This window comes from Psammomys obesus, unplaced genomic scaffold, assembly GCF_907164565.1.
Source record: "Psammomys obesus unplaced genomic scaffold, mPsaObe1.curated_primary_1811, whole genome shotgun sequence".
Taxonomy (NCBI): domain Eukaryota; kingdom Metazoa; phylum Chordata; class Mammalia; order Rodentia; family Muridae; genus Psammomys; species Psammomys obesus.
In genome coordinates, this window is record NW_026596131.1 from 6,559,788 (window position 1) to 6,580,062 (window position 20,275).

The window sequence follows — 20,275 nt, forward strand, 5'->3', positions numbered from 1 at the left end:
TTCAATTGTTTTAAGATGCTTTATGATTTAGAACTCTTTGAAATTTTATTTAGTTGCATGCAATTTGGATATAAGCTACTGATCACACAATGTACCCTTTCCATAAAAATAAAATGCTGGTCGGGGGTGAGATAGGGGAGGGGGAAGAGGCAGAAGCAAAAGGAGGGGGAGCAGAGGTCGACAAGAGAGGTCTTGGAACCAACCATGAGGAGAGCTGAACCAGACCTAAGATTTGACTAAAAATTGTAACTGTCCATTGAAAAGAGAAGAAAACAGGAAACAACAGAAGAAAACAGGAACCTGCCACAGAGGGCCTGTGAAAGGCTCTGCCGATCAGACTCTCAAGCAGACGCTGAGACTTATGGCCAACTGTTGGGCAGAGTGTATGGAATCTTATGTAAGAAGTGGGAAATAGTAAGAGCTGGAGAGGACAGGAACCCCACAAGGAGAGCAACAGAACCAGAAAATTTGAACACAGGGGTCTTCCCAGAGACTCATACTCCAACCAGGTACCAGGCATGGAGATAACCTAGAACCCCTGCACAGATGTAGCCCATGGCAGTTTAGTGTCCAAGTGGGTTACAGAGCAATGGGAAGAGGAACTGCCTCTGACATAATCTGATTGGCCTACTCTTTGATCACCTCCCCCTGAGGGGGGAGCAGCCTTACCAGGCCACAGAAGATGACAATGCAGCCACTCCTGATGTGATCTGATAGACTAAGATCAGAAGGAAGGAGAGGAGGACCTCCCCTATCAGTGGACTTGGGGAGGGGCATGCGTGAAGAAAGGGGAGGGAGGGTGAGACCAAGAGGAGAGGAGGGAGGAGCTTATGGGGGGGATACAAAGTGAATAAAGTGTAATTAATAAAAAAATGAAGGGGAAAAAAAGAAAAGAGAAGCATCGAGGTGGATCCAAGATGGCGGTGCTGGGAGGACACTGTTTCTGATCAGCAACACAGCAGGATCTGCACAGTGACCAGCAGACAGAACTCTGAGTCCTAAAACACCAGTGATTGTGTTTTCCAGGTTAGAGGAAACACCACGGTGTGGGATTCAATCTGCTTCAGGTCACCCAGCTAATCTGTGGAAGAGTTCCTGTTTCCACCAGGCACTTGGTCGCCAGCCCAGGGCCACACGCCAGCGTGCTCTGAACACTGTCCCAGTCTGAACTGTGGGACCCACAACACTAGAGACTGAGATTTCCAGTCAAGAGAACACCTCACGGTGCAGGAAACAATCGGGACTGACCTTAGGCCACCCAGACAATCCCTGGAAAAGACCCGGGGTCTGGTGGGTGCCCAGTAGCCAGCCCAGAGTGGGGCACACAGGCACCAACACAGAGTTCTGCCTGCATGCCTGACTCACTACCCCAGATAGAACTGTGGGCCGCAGGACACCAGAGACTGAGTTTCTCTGTCGGTGGAAACCCACAGGGAGGGGAACAGAAGATCTGACCTCAGAGCATCCAGCCACCACCCCTCTCTCCCTGAAAAGTTCCCAGTTTCTGCAGATGCCCAGGTGCTCAATCGCCAGCAAGGCAGAGCCACTTGCCTGTACCTGTGTGTTTTACTTGCCATCCCGGACAGAACCTTGGTCTCCAAAACACCACAGTCTAGGTGTCCCTGTCGGTAGGAAACCCCACAGGGAGGTAAACATCAGGTCCAATGCTCAGGACTCTCAGTTTCAGAAGAGTTTTCAGGTTCACCCAGTCTCTAGGCTCTGGCCTTCTACTGCAGGCATGAGTGCCGTGCTCACCTGCCACTGATTTCAGCAAGGACACTGGGGCACACAGCTGCAACCTCAGACCTACAAAAGCCTGAGAGCCATTGGAGCAGCCCTTAGATGCTGTTCCATGGTGCAACCAGTTATCTCTAGCTAAACTGACGGAGACTACGGGACTCCCTGGTTCTTCAAGAGGGCTGCACCTAGCAAATACAGCTTAAGAGCAGCAGCAGTGGCTAGCTCACTAAATTCAGAGCAAGAAACCCAGAAGCTGGACAACTGTCTCCAGGACCTCTCCTGATGAGAGAAGAGCCTTCCTGAAAACCACAGTTACCACACAGGTCCATATGTCTGAGGTGAACTGTGACAATTCCTGAGAAGCACCACCATTCAGTTGACCATATCCAAAAAGCTGAGGAGATCTCCTTCAAAACCCTGACAAGGGGATTCTCCCCTCCCCAGGACCCCAGCATGAACCAGAAATTAACATATATCACCTGAGATAGCCAGATGGGTAGAGGCCAGCATAAAAGAGCAGCCAACAAAAGGCAAGGCAATATGTCATCCCCAGAACCCAGTTATCCAGGGGCAAGTATCCCTGGGCACCCGAAGATAAGTGAAATTCAAGAATATGACCTTACATCTATGCTTATGAAGAGGTTAATGGAGGAAACAAGTGAAATGTGTAAAGAATTAGAGGAAGATAAAGTCAAACAGATTATGGCCATCCATAAAGAAATACAGTTTGTGGCTTTCAGTAAGGAAATGATTAAATCATTGAAAGAAATAAAAGAAGCAGAGGAATGTTCAAACAAACAAGTGAAGGAATTGAAGGAAAAACAGGGAAATACAGTCAGACAGGTGAGGAAAATCAACAAAACGGTTCAAGATATGAAGATAGAATTGGAAAAATTAAAGAAAACACAAACAGAGGAAATCAGGGAGAGGGAGAACTTAGGAAAGAAAACAGAAACTACAGAGGTAAGCATAACAGATTACAAGAGATGGAAGAAAGAATCTCAGGTGTGGAAGATACAATGGAAGAAATCGATGTATCCTTCAAAGAAAATAATAAATCTAAAATATACCTGACAGAAGCCATCCAAGAAATTCAAGACAACATGAAAAGACAAAACCTAAGAATAATAGGAATAGAGGAAAAAGAAGATTTCCTCTTCCTAGGCCCAGAAAATATTTTCAACAAAATCATAGAAGAAAATTTCCTCAACTTAAAGGAGAGGCCTATAAGAATTCAAGAGGCCTACAGAACACCTAATTAATTATAGCAGAAAAGAAAATCCTCCCACCACATAATAATCAAAACAATAAGTATACAGAACAAAGAAAGAAATACTAAAAGCTGCAAGGGAAAAAGGTCAAGTAACTTATAATGGCAAACCCATCAGAATCATACCTGACTTCTCTGGCTTTCTATGAAGGGCCTGGACGGATATCATGTAGACCCTAAGAGAACACAGATGTCAGCCCAGGCTACTATACCCAGCAAAACTCTCAATCCTCATAGATGGAGAAAACAAGATATTCAATGACAAAAACAAATTTCAACAACACCTACACACAAATCCAGCATTACAGAAGATACTAGAAGGAAAAATACAACCCAAGAAAACTAACTACTTTCAAGAAAACACAGGAAAAAAATAAACTTATTACAGCAAAACAAAAAGTAGCCAAGCACACAAACACTCTACCACAGCCAACATCAAAATCAAAGAATCTAACAGCCACTGGTCATTAATCTTTCTCAACATCAAAGGACTCAATTCTCCAATAAAAAGACACAGACTAACAGAATGGATGCGTAAACAAGACCCAACAATCTGTTGCATACAAGAAACACACCTAAGTCACAAAGATAGACATTACCTGAGAGTAAAGGGCTGGAAGACAGTTTTCCAAGCAAATGGACCCAGGAAGCAAGCAGGAGTAGCCATTCTAATATCTAATAAAATAGATCTTCACCAACCCTATATCTGACAGAGGGCTAATATCCAGAATATAAAAAGAACCCAAGAAATTAAACAGCAACAAATTAATTAATCCAATTAAAAGGTGGGGTACAGAGCTAAACAGAGAATTTTCAATAGAGGAATATCGAATGGCAGAGAAACATTTAAAGAAATGTTCAATGTCCTTAGTCATCAGGGAAATGCAAATAAATCAAAAATGACCCTGAGATTTCTCCTTATACCCATCAGAATGACTAAGATCAAAAACCCAAGTGACAACACATGCTAGAGTGTCGGGAGCCACTCCCGCCATTACAAGATGACGCCGGTTTCCTGCTTCCTGGTTCTTCTTGCCAGCAAGAAGGGTTCCGGCGCGATTGACCCGGGTGGTGAAGCACGATGACCCTGATCCTGATCCTGATGTTGAATGGACTGCTGACGAGCTTGGAGGTGGAGACCCAGGAGATTCGATGGGGGATCCTGTCAGCCTTTCCTCGACCCATGCCGGTGATGCATGATGCACAAGTCTTCCCAAGATTTTTCGCCACTAATGACTCTCTGGGACTACCTTATTTGCCAATGTCTATCTTCTGCCTTTTCCTATTTTAAGGAGTGGGTTGGCGTGGGAATATTTGGAGTGTTGCTACTGGCTGGACTGTTTCTCTGTTTTTGGTTGCTCTGCAGATTCAAAAGACAACAACATTTCAAAAATGTGGCCATGGTTTAGGCTATGTTGGCTGTGGAACAGGGAGCCTCCCCTCAAGTCTGGCTTAACGTGCTCAGCCGTTGAGACTCTGTCAGAACTTTTAGCACCCCTGAAGGGCACAGGTTCCCATTGCACCAGGATGCTGTTCTAGACAGACCTCTGCACTCCCCAGGGCTCGGGTTCCCATTGCACGGGGCTAAGGGTGCAGAGGGTCTCCTGCACCGTGTAACCTCCTTGATCGCTGGTGCTGTTGAGTCAGCAGGCTGATCGGAAAACTCATGGTGTAATATTTTCCTCTGGCTGATTTTTATAAAATTAATAAGGGGGAGATGTCGGGAGCCACTCCCGCCATTACAAGATGACGCCGGTTTCCTGCTTCCTGGTTCTTCTTGCCAGCATTGTTTTGCGATCTGCGCATGCGCTGCCTTATGCTAATGTAGGCTTGTGTGGTCCTCCATTTGGAGACCACATGCTAATTGGGTTTTGTGTGGAGCACCAATTATAGACGAACAAGTCACCCTACTGGCTACTTAAGCAGAACGCACACAGGGTTCGGGGTCCTTCTCCATCTGCTGTTAAGAGCCTCACAATAAAGTTGCTGCTGGACAAATCCGTTGTTGCTGCGTCGTCCTTATCGGTGAGGGCTGCGCGCGACACTAGAGAGGATGTGGAGAAAGGAGAACCCTTCTCCACTGCTGGTGAGAATGCAAACTTGTACAACCACTTTGGAAATAATTTAATCTGGTGCTTTCTCAGACAATTAGGAATAGAGCTTCCTCCAGCTATAGCACTCCTAGGCATATATCCAAAAGATGCTCAAGTATACAACAAGGACATTTTCTCAACCATGTTTGTAGCAGCTTTATTCATAATAGCCAGAAGCCAGAAACAACCCAGATGCCCCTCAGTTGTGGAATGGATACATACAGAAATTGTGGTACATCTACACAATGAAATACTACTTAGCAATTAAAAACAAGGAAACCATGAAATTTGCAGGCAAATGGTGGGAACTGGAAAAGATCATCCCAAGGAGGTATCCCAGAAGCAGAAAGACACACAGGGTATATAATCACTCATAAGTGGATATTAGATATATAATATAGGATAAACATACTGACATCTGTACACCTAAAGAAACTAATCAAGAAGGAGTACTCTGGTTAAGATGCTCAATCCCCATTCAGAATGGCAAAGAGGATGGACATCTCAGAGAGATCAAACAGGGAATAGGACCGGAGCCTACCACAGACGGCCTCTGAAAGACTCTGCCCTGCAGAGTATCAAGGCAGATGCTGAGACTTAAAGCCAAACTTTGGGCAGAATGCACGTAATCTTATGAAAGGAGGGGGAGATAGTAAGACCTGGAGAGGACAGGATCTCTACAAGGAGAGTAACAAAACCAAAAAATCTGGGCACAGGGGTGTTTTCTGTGACTGCTTGGTCCAACCAAGTACCATGCATGGAGATAATCTAGAATCCCTACACAGATGTAGCCCGTTGCAGTTCCGTTGTCCAGGTGGGTTCCATGGTAATGGGCACAGGGACTGTCTCTGACATTAACTGATTGGTCTGCTCTTTGATCACCTCCCCCTGAGTGGGGAACAGCCTTACCAAGCCATAGAGGAAGACAATGCAGCCACTCCTGATGAGACCTGATAGATTAGGATCAGAAGGAAGGTGAGGAAGACCTCCCCTCTCAGTGGACTTGGGGAGGGGAATGGGTGGAGAAGGGAGAGAGAGGGTGGGATTGAGAGGTAATCAGGCAGGGGAGCTAAAGGGGGGGATACAAAGTGAATAAACTGTAATTAATAAAAATAAAAATTAAACGATACAAAACATGCTACTTTCATTTTATGTTCTTACCACAGAAACACTTAACATGAATGCTTTTGTAATTTCTGAAGTGCATGACGCTGTATTGTTGACTGCAGTTGGATAGCAGGTCTCAACAGCTTAGTTATCTTGCTTGAATGACACTTCACAGTTGTTAATTATGTTTCATTTCCACTCTCTAGTCCCCAGAAACACCATTAACTCTTTGATTATATGTGTTGACTATTTTTATTGACTTTTATTTATTATTTTTTTTACTACCACTTGGGGTGTGTGTGTGTGTGTGTGTGTGTGTGTGTGTGTGTGTGTGTGTTCAGGGACGTCAGAGGACAACTTACAGGAGTTAGTTCTCTATTTCCATTCTGTAGGTCTCCAGGTTTTGTCTTAGGTTTGGTGTTCAGCATCTTACCCACTGGACTATCCTGCGTCTGACTCTTTTAAACATGTCTAAATGTAATCATTTAACTGATGTCTTTCTGTGGTGGTTGATTGGTTTCTGTGATTAGATATTTCGAAGTTCAGCCATGTTATGAAATACTGCATATTTCCTTTTATGAGGTCAAATGCTATTCCACCTTGTGCCCATACTCCATTTTCTTTGTATGTTCATCACCAACAGACTTCTATTTCATGTTTTATTTTGACTGTTGTGAATACGCTGAGCTGTGCAGAAGATTGCTAATTCTTCTCTTAGAACACAGTTTTTATTAATCATGATCAGTACTAAGAAAGATTGCTGGATTACATGGTAATGCTATTCCTTAATGTTTGAAAAGCCTTCTATGTGATAATTTTTATAGCAGCTTCAACAGTTTGTATTCCCACCAACTGTGTGTAAATGGTTCTATTTTCTGTGCTTCATTTTTTGCTTTCTTGCAGCTCTGAAAGACCTCAAATGATGTATGTAATTTTAATCTGTATTTTTAGATGCCTCTTGATTATATATATATGCCTTTCTCAATGAACTGCCTAGTCAGGTCTTTTTTATCATTTTAAATGAATAGTTATTAGAGTTTGTATTGTTTTGCCAATCCCAATATTTTTGAATACACACACACACTGACAAAGTTGTAGTAAAAAATAAAAGTTAGTAAAAATAATGAAACTCATAGACTCAAAGATTAAATAGTGTTTCTGAGGAGCAGAGAAAGTGGAAATGAGACAAAATTAGCAAATGGAAAGTGTCGTTCAAGCAAGATGACTAAGCTGTTGGAACCTGCTTTCAAACAGTGTACCTGCAGTCCACAAAACAACATTCTGCACTTTAAAAATGACAGAGCACTCATGTTAAGCATTTCTGTGGTAAGGGTTTCATTATGGAGTTTTTTTACATGTGTTTATTTCAATAACAGTCATTACATTATATTTTTTTTCTCACTTGTACCCACTGATGCCCCTGTTGACTAGATCTAAACAGAGATTTTCATGTCTTTTATGTGTTCATGTGTGACTCAATACATTTAATTAGGGTTAAACAAGAACATGGTCAAGGGGTTATCTCCTGAGGAGCAGACTACATCACTGAAGAGAGTGTTGAGATGCTCTTTGAGAAGTAGGTGTTCTTTGAATTTATCCTTTCCATGGTAGTCCTGTCCACCTTTTAAGATAAACTACTTCAAAGAGTGCGTGAACCTACAGGAAGTGTCCACAGCCATCTTAATTCTGCACTTTTTGCCTTCCCTGATTTGCTTTTGCTTCTCTCCTTTGATTGCCTGCTGACAACCGTTACTGCTCCAACAGTCACATCGAGAACAGAGCATGAACACAGTGTACCCAGCGCTGTCTGCTCTCTGAGCTATATGTAGTTTTGCCTCTGCCTTCGGGGACAAGAGCAGAAGATGAGCTGCACTTTCTCCCAGTTCTCCCAGAGGACTGGTGTTTGGATGGGACATTGGCCTCCATTTTCACCGAGATCCACATCCCACATGCTTTTGCCTGGATGAGTAAGCTGCAGAATGGGTGGAAGGTGGATGTAGATGAAATTTTAGCCTTATGTTAAATCGTAAGTCAGCTTTAAGAATCAGACCCAACTGTCATTAAATTGTAATTAGCATAATTAAAAATAGTAACACTACGTCAGAACTGAGAATTTGGAGAGGTGAATTTGGTGTCTATTGAATACTCAAGCAAAAACTTCTTAGAGTAATCTCTGAGTCAGTTGACTAAAATATGATAAAGTACAGAAGTAAAGAGTTAATTTTAATTTTCAATGAATGTTAATTTGTACCTAGAAAGCAATATTTATCTAAGGATGTGACACTTTTAGGACTAATCCAGTAATCTTCTATTTTGCCATCATTTCTCACTTTGCTTTTTGAATCTCAGTTAAGGGACCAATGTTCACAAGTAGCTAAATAGATACGAAATAATAAAAAAAAATGGATTTTAAATGTCCTAGTGGGAAAATTGACCTTGGACGTATCCTAAACCCTTTTTCTTCCTCAAAATGACAGGGGACATTTTATTCAATTGCTCTTTGTAATGTTTAAAAATGAGCCCATTGCTTATAATAAAATGTATCTGCTCATAGACACATTAGAAAGTTGAATCTTGATTCAATTAAGGCTGACTGACATCAGGCTTCTGAGGAGAAAACATTGTTGTCCTGGCTGTGCTATTTCCTTCACCTCTTATGAAGTCATTATTTCCAAGAATCTCCACTTCTTGTGAGGCTCACTTGGCCTTCTAATGCGGTTCCCACAGATAAACGTTATGTAACATACATGCACAGTGATGGTCCGTTTATCCCCCACCGAGGCACTCGCTCTGAAGAGTGAGGCCTCCTCTCAGAGATAGCAAGGTTAACAAACAGTTCCTGATGTGCCCTATCATTTCCAAGTGCACCCACTCAGGACTGAGGAGGAGGGTAGAGGAAACACGCATGGAAATTTCTCAAGTGATGCCGAACAATGTTTTCCCAAGTGTGTGCATTTCTTCAGAGCTTTGTGGACTAACTAGGCATTTCCTTCACGCATTCTGAAATGGAAGAGAAAACAGTAGCCTAACCCCAGGGTGCTCTGACTATACATATCTTGCCAAGAGAGTGAACTCAACTGACCCTGGAGATTTCTTTTTTTGTTTCTTTATTTCTTTGTTTCTCTTCTTTTTATATATTTTTTTAGACTCTGTAAACCTCCTTTGAAATATGTTAAAATAATTTCTTGAAAAGTTAGCATAGCATACTCAGGATTTTCATTTTCTACCACACACACACACACACACACACACACACACACACACACACACACTTCTGATTTCTTCTTTTAAAAATCTACATCTAGCTGGTTGTGGTGGCACATGCCGGTAGGATTTGCTGAAAAAGGCAGAGACAGGAAGGTCACAAGTTTGAGGCCAGCCTGGGCTACACATTCTAAAAAAAAAAAAAGAAGAAGAAGAAGAAAAGAAAAGGAGGAGGAGGAGGAGGAGGAGGAGGAGGAGGAGGAGGAGGAGGAGGAGAAGAAGAAGAAGAAGAAGAAGAAGAAGAAGAAGAAGAAGCCGATTTTTTTTTTAAATCTTTTATTTATTTTTTATTAATTACACTTTATTCATTTTGTATCCCCCCATAAGCCCCTCCCTCCTCCCCTGCCAATCCCACCCTCCCTCCCCTTTCTGCATGCATGCCACTCCCCAAGTCCACTGATAGGGGAGGTCCTCCTCTCCTTCTTTCTGATCTTAGTCTATCAGTTCTCATCAAAAGTGGCTGCATTGTCCTCTACTGTGGCCTGGTAAGGCTGCTCCCCCCCAGGGGGAAGTGATCAAAGAGCAGGCCAATCAGATTATGTCAGAGGCAGTCCCTCTTCCCATTACTATGTAACCCACTTGGACACTGAACTGCCATGGGCTACACCTGTGCAGGGGTTCCAGGTCATCTCCACGAATAGTCCTTGGTTGGAGTAGGAGTCCCTGGGAAGTTCCCTGTGTTCAAATTATCTTGTTCTGTTGCTCTGCTTGTGGAGTTCCCGTTCCCTCCAGCTCTTACTATTTCCCACTTCTTACATAAAATTCCATTCACTCTGCCCATCAGTTGGCCATCAGGCTCAGCATCTGCTTTGACAGTCTATACTGCAGAAGCTTTCAGAGGCCCTCTGTGGCAGGTTTCAAGGTGGTTTCCTGTTTTCTTCTGGCTTTCAGAGGCCCTCTGTAGCGGGTTCCGAGGTTGTTTCCTATTTTCGTTTTCTTCTGATGTACATCCTCTTTGCCTTTCAGGATGGGGATTGAACATTTTAGTTAGGGTCCTCTCTTTTGCTTAGTTTGTTTAGATGTACAGCTTTTAGTGGGTTTATTCTATATTGTATGTTTATATGAGTGAGTATATACCGTGAGTGTCTTTTTGCTTCTGGGTCAACTCACTCAGGATGATCCTTTCCAGGTCCCACCATTTACCTGCAAATTTCATGATTTCCTTATTTTTCATTGCTGAGTAATACTCCATTGTATAGATGTACCACAGTTTCTGCATCCATTCTTCAGTTGAGGGGCATCTGGGTTGTTTCCAGCTTCTGGCTATTACAAATAAAGCTGCTACAAACATGGTTGAACAAATGTCCTTGTTGTGTACTTGCGCCTCTTTTGGGTATATGCCTAGGAGTGGTATGGCTGGATCTTGAGGAAGCGCTATTCCTAGTTGTCTGAGAAAGCGCCAGATTGATTTCCAGAGTGGTTGTACCAGTTTACATTCCCACCAGCAGTGGAGAAGCGTTCCCCTTTCTCCACAACCTCTCCAGCATGTGTTGTCCCTTGAGATTTTCATCTTGGCCATTCTGATGGGTGTAAGGTGAAATCTCAGGGTTGTTTTGATTTGCATTTCCCTAATGGCTAATGAGGTTGAGCATTTCTTTAAGTGCTTCTCTGCCATTCGATATTCCTCTGCAGAGAATTCTCTCTTTAGCTCTGTTCCCCATTTTTTAAGTGGATTACTTGGTTTGTTGCTTTTCAGCTTGTTTAGTTCTTTATATATATTGGATATGAGTCCTCTGTCAGATAGAGGGTTGGTGATGATTCTTTCCCAATCTGTAGGCAGTCGCTTTGTTTTGATGACGGTGTCCTTTGCTTTACAGAAGCTTTTCAATTTCATGAGGTCCCATTTATTGATTGTTGCTCTTAGAGCCTGTGCTGTTGGTGTTCTGTTCAGGAAGTTTTCTCCTGTACCAATGAGTTCTAGGGTATTCCCCACTTTTTTTTCTAGCCGATTTAATGTGTCTGGTTTTATGTTGAGGTCTTTGATCCACTTGGACTTCAGTTTTGTGCAGGGTGATAAGTATGGATCTATTTTCATTTTTCTACATGTAGACATCCAGTTGGACCAGCACCATTTGTTGAAGATGCTATCATTTTTCCATTGTATGGTTTTGGCATCTTTGTCAAAAATCAGGTGTCCGTAAGTGTGTGGGTTTATTTCTGGGTCTTCTGTTCGATTCCATTGATCCACCATTCTGTTTCTATGCCAGTACCATGCAGTTTTTATAACTGTTGCTCTATAGTACAGCTTGAGATCAGGGATGGAGATACCTCCAGAAGATCTTTTATTGTAGAGGATTGTTTTAGCAATTCTCGGTTTCTTGTTATTCCATACAAAGTTGAGAATTTTTCTTTCCAGGTCTGTAAAGAATTGTGTTGGCAATTTGATGGGAATTGCATTAAATCTGTAGATTGCTTTTGGTAAGATGGCCATTTTTACTATGTTAATCCTGCCAAGCCATGAGCATGGGAGATCTTTCCATCTTCTCATATCTTCCTCTAATTCTTTCTTCAGAGACTTGAAATTTTTTTCATACAAGTCTTTGACTTCCTTGGTTAGGGTTACGCCAAGGTACTTTATGTCATTTGTGGCTATTGTGAATGGTGTTGTTTCTCTAATTTCTTTCTCAGCCCTTTTGTCTTTTGTATACAGGAGTGCTACTGATTTTTTTGAGTTAATTTTATATCCGACCACTTTGCTGAAGGTGTTTATCAGCTGTAGGAGTTCCCTGGTAGAGTTTTTGGGGTCACTCATATATACTATCATATCATCTGCAAATAGTGATAATTTGACTTCTTCCTTTCCCATCTGTATGCCCTTGATCTCCTTCGACTGTCTTATTGCTCTAGCAAGGACTTCCAGCACTATGTTGAAGAGATATGGAGACAGTGGGCAGCCTTGTCTTGTCCCTGATTTCAGTGGGATTGCTTTAAGTTTCTCTCCGTTCAGTTTGATGTTGGCTATAGGCTTGCTGTATATCGCCTTTACTATGTTTAGATATGTGCCTTGTATCCCTGCACTCTCCAGTACTTTAAACATGAATGGATGTTGGATTTTGTCAAATGCTTTTTCAGCATCTAGGGAGATTATCATGTGGTTTTTTTCTTTCAGTTTGTTAATATGGTGGATCACATTGATGGATTTCCGTATATTGAACCACCCCTGCATACCTGGGATGAAGCCTACTTGGTCATAGTGGATAATATCTTTGATGTGTTCTTGGATCCGGTTTGCAAGTATTTTGTTAAGTATTTTTGCATCAATGTTCATAAGGGAGATTGGCCTGAAATTCTCTTTCTTTGTTGAGTCTTTGTGAGGTTTAGGTACCAAGGTGATTGTGGCTTCATAGAATGAGTTTGGTAATGTTCCTTCTGTTTCTATTTTGTGGAATAGTTTGAAGAGAATTGGAGTTAGCTCTTCTTTGAAGGTCTGGTAGAATTCTGCACTGAAGCCATCTGGTCCTGGGCTTTTTTTGGATGGGAGACTTTTGATGACTGCTTCTATTTCTTTGGGGGATATAGGACTATTTAGTTGATTTACCTGGGACTCAACTCTCAAGTAAAAAGACACAGATTAACAGAATGGATACGTAAACAAAACCCAGCAATCTGTTGCATACAAGAAACACACCTAAGACACAAAGATAGACATTACCTGAGGGTAAAAGGTTGGAAGATGACTTTCCAAGCAAATGGACCCAAGAAACAAGCAGGAGTAGCCATTCTAATATCTGATAAAATAAACTTTCAACCAAAAATAATAAAAAGAGATGAGGAAGGACACTTCATACTCATCAAGGGAAAATTCCACCAGGAAGACATCACAATCCTGAACATCTATGCCCCAAATACAAGAGCACCCACATTTGTAAAAGAAACATTGATAAAATTTAAACCACATATAGATCCCCACACATTAATAGTGGGAGACTTCAACACCCCACTCTCAACAAAGGACAGGTCAACAAAACAGAAATTAAACAAAGAAACAATGTCTCTGACAGAGGTCATGAATCAAATGGACCTCACAGACATCTACAGAACTTTACACCCAAACACAAAAGAATTTACCTTCTTCTCAGCACCTCATGGAACCTTCTCCAAAATAGACCATATAGTTGGTCACAAAGCAAGCCTCAACAGATACAAGAAGACTGAAATAATCCCTTGTATCCTGTCTGATCACCATGGAATAAAGCTGGACTTCAACAACAACAGAAATAGCAAAAAGCCTACACACACATGGAAACTAAAGAACTTGTTACTAAATGACAGCTGGGTCAGGGAAGAAATAAAGAAAGAAATTAAAGCCTTTCTAGAACTCAATGAAAATGAAGACACAACATACCCTAACTTGTGGGACACAATGAAAGCAGTGCTAAGAGGAAAGTTCATAGCACTAAGTGCCTTCAAGAAGAAATTCGAGACAGCTCATTCAAGCAACTTAATGGCCCACTTAAAAACCCTAGAAAAAGAAGAAGCAGACACACCAAAAAGGAGTAGACGGCTGGAAATAATCAAACTCAGGGCTGAAATCAATCAATTAGAAACAAATAAAACAATTCAAAGAATCAATGAAACCAAGAGCTGGTTCTTTGAGAAAATCAACAAGATAGACAAACCCTTAGCCAAGCTAACTAAAAGGCAGAGAGACACCACCCAAATCAACAAAATCAGAAATGAAAAGGGGGACATAACTACAGACACTGAGGAAATCCAAACAATCATTAGGACTTACTTCAAAAGTCTATATGCCACAAAATTTGAAAATCTAAATGAAATGGACAATTTTCTTGATCGATTTGACTCACCAAAGCAGAAGAAGCCGATTTAATTCCACCAAATTTATGAGAGCTGCTGTCTGTAAGTATGCCCACTCAGGTTCTGCCTGGTGAATCTGTATTGAGCTTCACTTTCCTTGCTCATGTGTCTAGAAATTATGAATGATTAAGTTAGAAAGATCATTTGAATGTCTTTCCATGTACATATGTTGATCATTACCAGGTTTCTACAAATGCAGCCTAATATGAATGAATTTGGGATAGGATGTTGATCGTAAAATGGTGATCTTCTTCATTCTACTGAAAATTAAAGCCTTGTTTCAAGTCTTTGGATTTCACAATTAATCAAAATTTCTGGCCACTTTAATCTGGAGTGTCTAATACTACTAAAAGCACCATGAGCTATTTTATTTTCTATTATTATTATTATTATTATTATTATTATTATTATTATTATTATTATTTTATTATTGTATCAGGGTCTCTTTTCATAGCACTGGCTGTCCTGATACTTACTATGTGGATCAGGGCCACATAGTAAGTGGGAGAGGCACCCTCCTCTGCCCCTGAGGTGCTAGGATTAAGGGTGTACGCCACCATGTCCAGCTTTTTCTCCCATTTTTCTGATGAGAATATATTTAAGTACTTCTAAACATTGTCAGCAAGTTTGGGCAAACTGGGATAGCCATTCTTTGTTATTGTTTTATTTTGTTCAGGAGCCAGCACTTGCTTTACTGTGCTGAAGTACATCTTTCAGCTCAAACACCAGTGCAGTCACACTCTTTCTCTCTGCTGCAACTTAAATCCCGGGTCTGAATCACTTGTGGGAACATGAATTTCTCCCGGGAGTTCACAAGCATCTGATTTCTGTATATGGAGAGAGTAAAATGGATAATTAGATTCAGCTCTTATTACATCTCATTTCCTCATTTTCCACATTGCCTAGGCTTCAGAAATCAAAATGCCACACTCCTGCATCTATTTATACGTTGTTTCCATCTTCCTCAATGGCTGGGCTATGGATTTTCCCTTTAAGAGACTTTCACAACATTTTTTCCATGCCCAGGATTGCTGAATTCTTATGGTGGCAGCCTGCCCTCCCGGTGCCATGGCTGCTGCTCGAACGAGCAAGACGGAGCGGTCTGGCTCGCCATCAGAGAACTGTCAGTCTATTTTCCCTTTCTTCTACTGACTTGTGAGCATATGTGGAAAGAAGAGTGAGTGCATGACTTATTCTCTCTGCTTCGGTGGCTGCTTAACTTCTTGTTCTTCATGCCCTGCGGGAAACCAAAGTCACACAGAAACAGTACTGTTGAACTGATGGTTACCTTATAGGAAATACCTTTTTTATTTTTTTTCAACCAGCTCATTTTATTCCAAATCCTACTCCTCCCCCTATAAGTTTCTCTATGAACTAGCTTTCAATAAGAAGTAAAACATACTTTTAGATATAATCAACATTACTGAGTATGGTACTTTAGATGATTTGTTGAGCACAAACGCAATGTGTTCAGACTCTCTATACACATTCCTATTTGTTCTTCTATCTTTTTGATTGAAGTTTCTTCTTGGAAAGTCTGACCATTTAACTTGCTCACTCTTGCCTTTTTTTTTTGTTTTATATCCCTGAACCCAATGGCCATTCAGTTGTTTTGTATGCATGTTATAATTTCCCTTTTTGAATTAAAAAACATCTTCCTCAGTATTGCTCTATCACCTTTTGCTGCCCAGTGGTACTGTCAATAATAGTACATGCTAGGTAGCCTCTGTGAGTGAGCCTATCTTTGTAAATAACAGTGATCAATCAACAGTGAAATTTATTTTTATTTGATTTTATTTTGTATATGAATGTTTTACTTGCATGTATGTCTGTGGACATATGCGTGCCTGGTACCTGTGCAAGTCTGGAAGAGATGTCAGATTCTTTGAAACTGGAGTTACAGATGGTTCTGTGCTGGCACTTAGATGCTGGGGATTGAACCTGGGTCTTCTGGAAGAGCAGCCATGTGTCCAGTTCCACAAACTGTCACTTTTAATACTCACATGAACCCTCAGGAGACAATGTGATCATCTTCAATGTTCTGGTAAGAAAATGGAAGCCTCAAGGACTTAGGGACTTTTTTGAGGCCCACAACTATGCAGTTGGCCAATTGAAAATTGAGTTCAAAGGAGTTTTATGATGAACCTTTATGTTATTCCCAACAGAGTCTTGGGCATATCTTATACCATGCCCTTCAGTGTCTTTTCTTTTCATGCTGTTCACCCATCTCAAATCTAATCTAAAATCTTTCTAAGTATGCTTCTGTTGTACTAATTCCATATCCATAATTTTAACTTCTATCTCTCCTAGAATTGTAAAACATCTATTCTTGTAGTTAATTCTTCATGCAATATCCAGCTAGAGTCAATTCTCCAAAATGGAGTACTATCAGCATTTTTCACTTTAATTTCTTTAATATTCCTCATCATCATTGAAAACATCGTGGATAGCTTATGCAACCTGAGGTCCCACATGACCTTGGCTTTCCCACCTCTTTATTTTCATCCTTTCCTGGCTGATCTCTGTTTGTCAGTGATCTTGGATTTTCACTTATTAAGCTCTTCCTACCCCAAGACGTTCACACATGCTTCTCTTCCAATTCCTCAATTCTGTGGTTTAAATGCTCACAGCCAAGAATCATCCCCTGATCTGCAAAGGAAATGAGGCTCTCTGTTACATTCTCTGAGTTCATCTGAACATGTTCTAAATGAGGCATCTAGTGTGTACAGATGGATTATACTCTCCGGATTGTGCAGTCCTCCCCAGCCCCTGGGGTTGTTGCCCCATAGATGACTTCCAGTGTAGACTGTCCATGGGAACCCCCTTCCATGTAAAGAGACGACTTTTGCAATCCTTCCTTGTGACTCTCTCATACATGCTCACTGGTTACAAAGATATGGCTCCCTTCTGTCTGAGGGTCAGAAGCCCGTCAGTGCTAAGCTTCCCATCTGCTTGGTTGTGGCACCCCAGGATGTTAGATCACAAACTCTTCCACCTACTTCAGCTTTTCTGCGTGAGGAAAGTCATGTTCCTCAAGGAACATGCTGTGTGCACTATCAAGGAGTCTGACTAGCTTGAGAGTTGCTCGTAGAAGTTACCCACTAATATGTTCCAGGAAGCAGACTGCCATACACAACCAGACCATGCAGGAGCCACCAGTGTGGCAAGCAATAAATAACACACAGGGCCATGGCTAAACAAACAGCAGTCATCAATACAGGAACCCACAATGGCTCAAATCCTATCTAGTAGAAGTCCTTAGACCTGGAATCTTTAGACCACCTGTCAGACTGATCATACCTTGTGAAAATCCTGGAGGGTATGACTCTCCTATTGTCTAGATCTCCAACTCAGTGAAACAATGGCATAAATATGTGTGCGTTGATTTAAGACTTTAGGTTTTGTGAGTTCACTTGTTAGGACAGCAGCACGCAATGAATACCTTACCTCAGACAGATCTTGAAAATCGCATGTTCACATAACGCTAGCACATGAATGTTTACCACAGCTTTATTCATAATTACCGGGAACTGGAATACATCTCAGATGTCATTTAGTAGATCAACAGAAGAACTGTGTGCCATTTACACAGCAAACGAAAATGACTGTCAAAGCAACTTGGATAATTTTAAATGATTATGTTGAACGAAAGAATTTAATTCTAAAGAACTTAGCTCCAAGTTATGTGATAATATAAAATTTTCTAAATATAATTCTATTTATGTTTATTTATTACAATTTATTCACTTTGTATCCCATCTGTAGCTCCCTTCCTCATCTCCTCCCAGTCCTACCCACCCTCCCTCTTCTCCCCCTATGCCCTTTCTCTAGTCCTCTGATAGGGGAGACATCTTCCCTTTCTATCTGACTCTAGCTTATCAGGTTTCATCAAGGCTGGCTGCATCATCTTCCTCTGTGGCCTGGCAAGGCTGTGCTCCCTCCCCTGAGGAGGAGGTGATCAGAGAGCCAGCCACTGAGTTCATGTCAGAGACACCCCCTGTACCCCTTACTAGGGAACCCAATTGGAAACTGAGAAACCAATATGCTGCCTTTGAACAGGCTTCTAGGTCCTCTCCATGCATTGTCCTTGGTTGGAGTATTGGTGTCTTTAGGGCCCCCTGGGCCCAGGTATTTTGACTTTGTTGTTCTCCTTGTGGAGTTCCTATCCCCTCCAGGTCTTTTCCATTTCCCTCTTCTTCCATAAGGATTATGGCACTCTACCCAAAGTTTGGCTATGAGTCTCAGTATCCCCTTTGATACCCTGGTGGGTAGTCTTTCAAGGGTCCTTTGTGGAGGGCTCTTGTCCTGTTCCTTGTCTTCTCCTACTTCCGATGTCTATCCTGTTTGCCCTTCTGAATGAGTATTCAGCATCTTCCCTAGGGTCCTTCTTGTTGTTTATCTTCTTTAGGACTATAGATTTTAGTATGATTATCCTATATATATGCTCTAAATATCCACTTATGAGTGAGTGTATACCATGTATGTCTTTCTGCTTCTGGGATACCTCACTCAGGAGATAATATGAATATTTAAGAACGGGTACGTTTCTGCGGTTACCAGGGGTTAGACACTGTGTGTGCATTTGTGCATGCGTGAGTGCCCATGTGCACACATCTCTCTCTCTCTCTCTCTCTGTGTACATGTAGGTGTAAGTCAGAGGACAGCTTTCAGGGACCATGTGGATCCCAGGATCAAACTCAGGTCATTAGGCTTTCTAGCAAGTGCCTTGCCTTCCACCTTTTTGTTTTTTGAGATAGGCACTCTATATAGCTCCGCCCATCTTGGAGCATATCATATAGACTAGACTGGTCAAATTCACAGAGCTCAGACTACCTTTGCATCCAGAGTGCTGGAGTTAAGGGCTACCATGCCTGGCCCCCATCTTGATTTTGACACAGGGCCTTTTGTTATCCTGGCCCTTCTTCTGGTTTGGTTCCACTGGCTGGTGAGTGGACTTCTAGCATGTTCTGCCTCCCCCGAACTGGAGTTACAGGCATGTGCTACTTGACTTTTCTTTTTTTTTTTTTTTACATGAGTGCTGGGGATCCAAACTCAGTTCTCATGTTTACAAGACAAGTATTTTATACAAGTATTTTATATTCCCAGCTCTTGAATTTTAATTTAGTTTTGTAATCTTATTTTTAATTTGAAAAACTTGTATGTGTGTGTGTGTGTGTGTGTGTGTTTTGAGAAGTTTTCCTAGGTATTTTCTAGGGCAATTACAGAGTGTGTTTGCCTTCAAACCTTGCACTCTGTGTTATTGCAGCTGTGTTTGTAGGTTATTCTTAAGGTCTAACTTATAACCACTTCCTCAAAATATGCCCTACTCTTTGACTATGGTTTCAGGTAATTACTAGAACCCCTGAAGTCTCCTGGGGTCCTGAGATTAAGAAATGTTACCTTAGATAATATTTTTCCAGACCTTTAAAAATCTTGACCTAAGTCAGCAACATGAATACAGAGATCTCAGAAGATGCCTTGTAAGCCTCTTCAGCTACTGGGGCTGTGCACAAGCCAGTTGTCCACAGAGCTGCTCCTTCCTCCATTGGAAGATGCTCCCAAGAGTCCACAGTGTCCTATGGTCCACTGCTGAGTGAATCTGGTACGTTTGACAATTAAATATGTGTCTTCAGCCTGCATTAATTGATGTTTCCCCAGGACAAATAAATAACACGAATGCTGTCAGAAGCGCAACAGTTGCATGCAAGAATTATGATTAAGGTCCTTTTTAATAGGTCTGCATTGTATTTTACAATAATTCTATGAAGTGGTTAAACGACCACATTTTGTAGATGAGAAGACAAGTGTCAGGGTTTTGCTCAGTCTAACTTCTGATGTGACATTCTCTGTCTCTGTAACTATCTACTTTCCTCTATTTTCAAGGCTCCAAATGAAAATACATCCCACTCCAGAAATAATTATTCTCTTCCAGGTACTTCTTATTTTTTCTCAGTCAGATTTTGTGGTCAGGCAGGTTATAGTT